This window comes from Nomascus leucogenys, chromosome 3 (genome assembly GCF_006542625.1).
Source record: "Nomascus leucogenys isolate Asia chromosome 3, Asia_NLE_v1, whole genome shotgun sequence".
In the NCBI taxonomy this organism is placed as follows: Eukaryota; Metazoa; Chordata; class Mammalia; order Primates; family Hylobatidae; genus Nomascus; species Nomascus leucogenys.
In genome coordinates, this window is record NC_044383.1 from 73,550,747 (window position 1) to 73,556,800 (window position 6,054).

The 6,054-nt window shown below is 41.4% G+C and overlaps 1 pseudogene; it reads right to left on the reverse strand.

Annotated features, from left to right (window-relative positions):
* Window positions 1-2,325: 2,325 nt before the first annotated feature.
* LOC100583119 lies at window positions 2,326-3,325 on the reverse strand (annotated as a pseudogene).
* Between the last annotated feature and the right edge of the window lie 2,729 nt (window positions 3,326-6,054).

A 6,054-nucleotide genomic window follows, 5' to 3' on the forward strand; every position in this document is an offset into this window, starting at 1 on the left:
TTCAAAGTTTACTAATAAAAGGCTAGATGTGGTGGCTCATGCCTGTAATGCCAGCACTTTGGGAGGCTGAGGCAGGCAGATTGATTGAGGCCAAGAGTTCGAGACCATCCTGGCCAATGTGGTGAAACGTCCTCTCTATTAAAAATACAAAAATTAGCCGGGCTGGTGGTGCACACCTGTAGTCCCAGCTACTCAGGAGGATGAGACAGGAGAATCACTTGAACTTGGGAGGCGGAGGTTGCAGCGAGCCAAGATGGCACCACTGCACTCCAGCCTGGGCGAGACTCTATCTCAAAAACAAGCAAACAAACAAACAAAAAGTTCACTAATAAGAAAGCATACATTAGTTATAGAAAACTTGACCTAGTATATGCCTGTTCTTTCTTCCTATCTTCCCTCACCTTTCACAGTTGCATTTTCAATTGCAAAAGAAAGATATGTCTTTCATGCATTCCAAAACTGACTGTATTGAATTGCCTTGAGAGTGAAAATTCTAGAGTGAAAACATAGGGAGAATTCAAAATATCTGTGTTGATGAAGCCATCCTTTTTTTTCTTTTTCTTCAACTTTTAAGTTCCAGGGTACGTGTACAGGATGTACATGTGCTTACTGTTACATAGGTAAGCATGTGCCATGGTGGTTTGCTTCACAAATCATCCCATCACCTAGGTATTAAGCCCAGCATCCACTATCTATTCTTCCTGACGCTCTTCCTCCCCCACCACCAACCCCCTCCCCACAGGCCCCAGTGTGCATTGTTCCCCGGCATGTGTCCATGTATTCTCATCATTCGGCTCCCTCTTATAAGTGAGAACATGCGGTATTTTGTTCTCTGTTCCTGTGTTAGTCTGCTGACGATAATGGGATGAAGACATCTTTAATGAAGACACCATAAACCCACAGTAGGTCTTAGCACTTTTCTCTGTCTTAAACCTATCTCTCTTTTTTTTTTAAATCCTAAGGGGGATCCTTTATTTCATTCGCCTCCTCCTTATAAGGTGAAATTTTAATAAGTATAGGTTGTGTCTGCCAATTCAGTCCATGGCTCAGAATATCACCTTGTCCTCATTCCATAGTATAAGCTGTTCTCAGGGGAGAGGCCTGAGGGTCATGGATTCACTGGACTGGATGGGACATGATCCAGAACTTTACTACATTTGGCTTCCCAAGGATCCCACCACCTCCTTCTAATCAGTGATCATCAAGGAAATGCATTGTATTCCTATTCACTATTTCAAAGATCAGGCCTACCTCACTGGCATATCAAGAAAGTTTTCTTAAGTATATTTAGTGTTTATAATTTTCCTATAGTTCTCCAAATGTATGACATTCATCTTTTTCCCTACCTCTAAATTCCTTTCTTTTTCACATTATCTTTCTTGATTGCTTTTTAGTAGAAAAACAAAGACATGGATTTATTGTGCATATTAGCAGGTCCGTCCTGGAAAATGCATGGAGGTTTCATACACACCACTTACAGTAACAGCTCAGAGTATAAAGTCGAGAAGGAAAAATCTGAAATATTAGACTTATTCTGAAATAAGCTTACCTAGGATGATACACTTTTGATCAGAATTTCCACTTTCCAACTCGTTAACAGTGGCAAATATACAAAATCTGGTAGTTAAAATACATAGCAGTCACTTCATATTACTGCCTCCCCCAACCCACCCAACTTCTGAAGAACAGAGCTTTCTCAAGTTTTGTTCCCCTTTGAGTTTGAATTTAAAAAAAATTAATAAAAAGAAGTGGGTTTTTTTGTTTGTTTGTTTGTTTGTTTTTGAGACAGAGTCTCATTGTGTCACCCAGGCTGGAGTGCAATGGCACGATCTCAGATCACTGCAACCTCCAACTCCCGGGTTCAAGTGATTCTCCTGCCTTAGCCCCCCAAGTAGCTGGGACTACAGGTGCCCACCACCACGCCTGGCTATTTTTTTTGTGTGTGTATTTTTTTAGTAGAGACGGGGTTTCACTATGTTGGCCAGGCTGGTCTTGAACTCCTAACCTCGTTATCTGCCCGCCTCGGCCTCCCAAAGTGCTGGGATTACAGGCTTGAGCCAGAACGCCCAGCTGAAAAAAAAAACTTTTAAAAAGTCATGTTGTACCAATATATCCCCAGAGAGAACTGCAATTTACCAAGGTTTTCATGTGTTTTGAGAGAAATCTTACTGAAAGAATAGTGATGTCCATTTTCCAGTACATACTGAGTGAAAAAATTTTTATACCCCAATCTGAGGTACAAACTTGCTTTTTTAGGAACACAACTGCTGTAAATTAGACAATTGTAGCAACCATCCAAGACAATAACAACGCCTATGACAGTCTGCCATATTCTGGTGAGTGTCTATCAAAGCTCATCATGATTTTTTGTGAGATCTTCCCCATAATTGGTAGCTTGGCTTCCAACAAACATGTTCCAGTTCTCCAATATTTCCTCTCTAGCCTCTCACCCTTGTTTTTGTCTGACTCATATACTAGATGCCTGGCCTCACCCTGTGCATGATCATAATCTTGAGGGAGGATCCAGTGGCGAATCTCGTCTTTGTCCAACTTCCAGTCCTTGTTCAGATCCCGGAATTCGTTAAATTGCTCCCGTTCTGATAAAACCCAGTCTGGCTCAGAGCCATTTTCCTCATGGGAAAACATATCCACAATATATTCATCCTGATCCAAAAACCCATCCCCGTTGTTGTCATTGTCCTCCAGGGTTTCCAAAACCACAATTTCCTTCATATGCTCAAACTCTTCAGGATGCAGAAAGGCAGTGAACTCCTCCCGAGTGCAGCACCATCGAGGTCTGCAGCTTTGAATCTTCTCTCGTCACGTGGCAGCATCTTTTTAAAGATGTGATGATCTGAAGAATCATGAAACTCCGCGGAGTTCCCTAGGTCATAGGTGGCTTGTTTGCATTCTTCCTAGTAAATTTTATCATCCTTGTCCCTATGGTAATCCCGCCAGACTTTGGCGACATTATCGAAGATGTATCTTTTCTGCACCCGTTTGATCCAGGTTTTCAGCTCCTCAGTAGTGACAAAGCCATCTCCATCATTGTTGATTCGATCAACAATCTTCCCTAGCCTCTCCTTGCTCTTGTCCGGGGTGAGCTGGTCAAAGGTCTTAGAGTCCTCCTTACCCAGGAAGGCCTCACGGCCGTACTGGAAGCTCTGGTTGACCTCTGGGAGCCGCTCGCCCAGCTCCGAGTCAGGCCGCACCACGCGCTCCTTGCGCACGGTGGGCTTGGCCCGCAGCGCCCGCAGGCCAGCACCAGCGCCAGCAGCAGCCCCAGGACGAGCCCCAGGCTGCGGCTGCGGCCACCGCGCGCCATGGTCCCGAGGAGAGGGCGGCCGGGACGGAGGCGCCGAGTGAGCGACCACAGCGGCAGCTCGGGAATCCGGGGTCTCAGAGCACGGCGGCGGCGGCGGGGCTGCGGCCAACGCGGAGAAAGGGACCCGCCAGTCTCTCCGCCAAGGTCCGCCCCGCTCCGGAGCGGAGGTGCGCGCCCCCCGGGCCTTGGGCTGGGAAGCTGCGGGCAGCCAATCTATTTCTATCCATAGTGAACCATAGATGTATGGTTGAGTGGGGCCGCAAAAATGGCAATTTTGCTCAACAACCTCATCTCTTCCAACTTCTACACATAATCACAAAATGCATTGCCCATAACAATAGATTCTTCTCTGAAGAAAAGAGACTCAGACAAGTGGCAGTCCGTTATTTCATTCTGTAACAAACTCCTGCCAAAGCTTCATGACTTACCTAAATATTTATCTTGGTCTTAGAATTAGGAAGGAAGATTATAATTATTGGGATGTATATTAACTCATATATTTCATTCAAAAATGAAGTCTTTTTTTTTTATTCTGATAAAAGTAAGCGTGAATCTCCACACAGTGACTCATGCCTGTAATCCTAGCACTTTGGGAGGCTGAGGTGGAAGGATTGCTTCAGTCCAGGAGTTCAAGACCAGCCTAGGCAACATCGTGACACTCCATTTCTTAAATAAATAAATAAATAAATAAATAAATAAATAAATGCCTGTAGTTCCAGCTGCTCAGAACGCTGAAATGGGAGGATCGCTTGAGCCTGAGAAATTAAGGCTGCACCTCTTCATTCCTGCCTGGGCAACAGAGTGATACCCATTCTCAAAAAAAAAAAAAAAAAAAGGAAAGTATGATTTGGCTCATTGGTTTGCAAAACGACTGGTTTGGCCAATTATTTTACACGTTGGATGTTTTCCTAGATTGAATGAACTAACCCTGAAGCTCCAAGAATTTTACCGAAAATAAGTAAATCACATATCAGGTGAAATATTATATTTGCAAGGGTGAACTAACAACTTTTAGATTTTCCTAGCATTTTCTGTGTATATTGAGATGCCTCTAAGTGAAAGAGTAAGAGGAACTGATAATCATCTGATAACTGTTAGTGAAGCCTCTTTGGGAGACTTCCCAGAAATGAAATTACTCTAATGACTGAGCAACAAATATATTTGCAAGTTAGGTAGTTTCTAATTCCATGATTTCAACATAATTGAAGGAGCACCTAATTGTGTTGTCAATTAGGTAATTTAAAATAAAAATGCAGCCTGGCGCAGTGGCTCATGCCTATAATCCCAACGCTCCGGGAGGCCGAGGTGGACGGATTGCTTGAGCCCAGGAGTTTGAGACCAGCTTGAGTAACATGGTGAAACTCTATATGTACAAAAAATATATATATAAATTAGCCAGGCATCGTGGCATTTGCCTTTAGTCCCAGCTACTCAGGAAGCTGAGGTTGGAGGATCGCTTGAGCCTGACAGGTTGAGACTGCAGTGAGCCGTGATTGTGCCATTGTACCCCAGCCTGAGTAACAGAGTGAGGGACATGGATGAAACTGGAAACCATCATTCTCAGTAAACTATCGCAAGGACAAAAAACCAAACACCACATGTTCTCACTCATAGGTGGGAATTGAAAAATGAGAACACATGGACACAGGAAGGGGAACATCACACTCCGGGGACTGTTGTGGGGTGGGGGAGGGGGAGGGACAGCATTAGGAGATATACCTAATGCTAAATGACGAGTTAATGGGTGCAGCACACCAACATGGCACATGGATATATATGTAACAAACCTGCACATTATGCACATGTACCCTAAAACCTAAATTATAATAAAAATAAATAAATAAATAAATAAATAAAAATAAACAAAAAAATTAAATAATAAATAAAATAAAAATACAATTTTTTAGCACATAACTTGAACGAAGTTTTAAAAATTGAATAATACTGCCACAATAAAACCTTCTATTCCCCTTAGTTACTTGTGGGAGCAAAGATTTCTCAGATTGTACATCATTAAAATTAAAAAATAGAATCAATACTGAAAATCCCATCTTCTTCTAGTGATAAGTAATCATAAGTAATAGTAATCCACAGACAGACTTAAAATGTGGGTAGTAAGAGTCGCCATATCATTGTGCTGCTGTGAAGAGTAAGTAAACTAAAAGGAAAAGGATTTAGACAATGCCTGGCACATAATAAATGTCAATATATGTTAACTACTACTATTATTATTCCTATTATCATTGTTACCACTGCAGGTGGCATAGAGGTGACAATGATATAACTAACAGCTATCTCCACATGCATTTCCAAAATGGTTTATATTAATAATTAGTTAACAAATCATAACATATATACATTGCTTTGGTATATTGGTACTGAAAATAATTTTAAAACCTCAGTCTAGAAAAGCATTTTTAGCATAGAGCCCTACAATCACAGAAAATAAAAGTGCCTTAGGTTCAGTTTTTATACATATTCTTGTGGCAGAGAAGTATAAAATGATTTATTAAAGATTTCTAAGCATTAAAATACATTACTTTAGGGTAAAATTATACTTTAGGGAAATATAACTGAAATGAGTTCAAGAAAAAAGCTGACAATGCACATTTCTGTGTTAAAGAAGAGTTTGCTTATGTATTTTTTAATGGTTTATGATAAATATTAAATTGGTACAGCTTTTGGATTTCATATGATATATTTAAAAGAGCGATATAACCATTTTACTT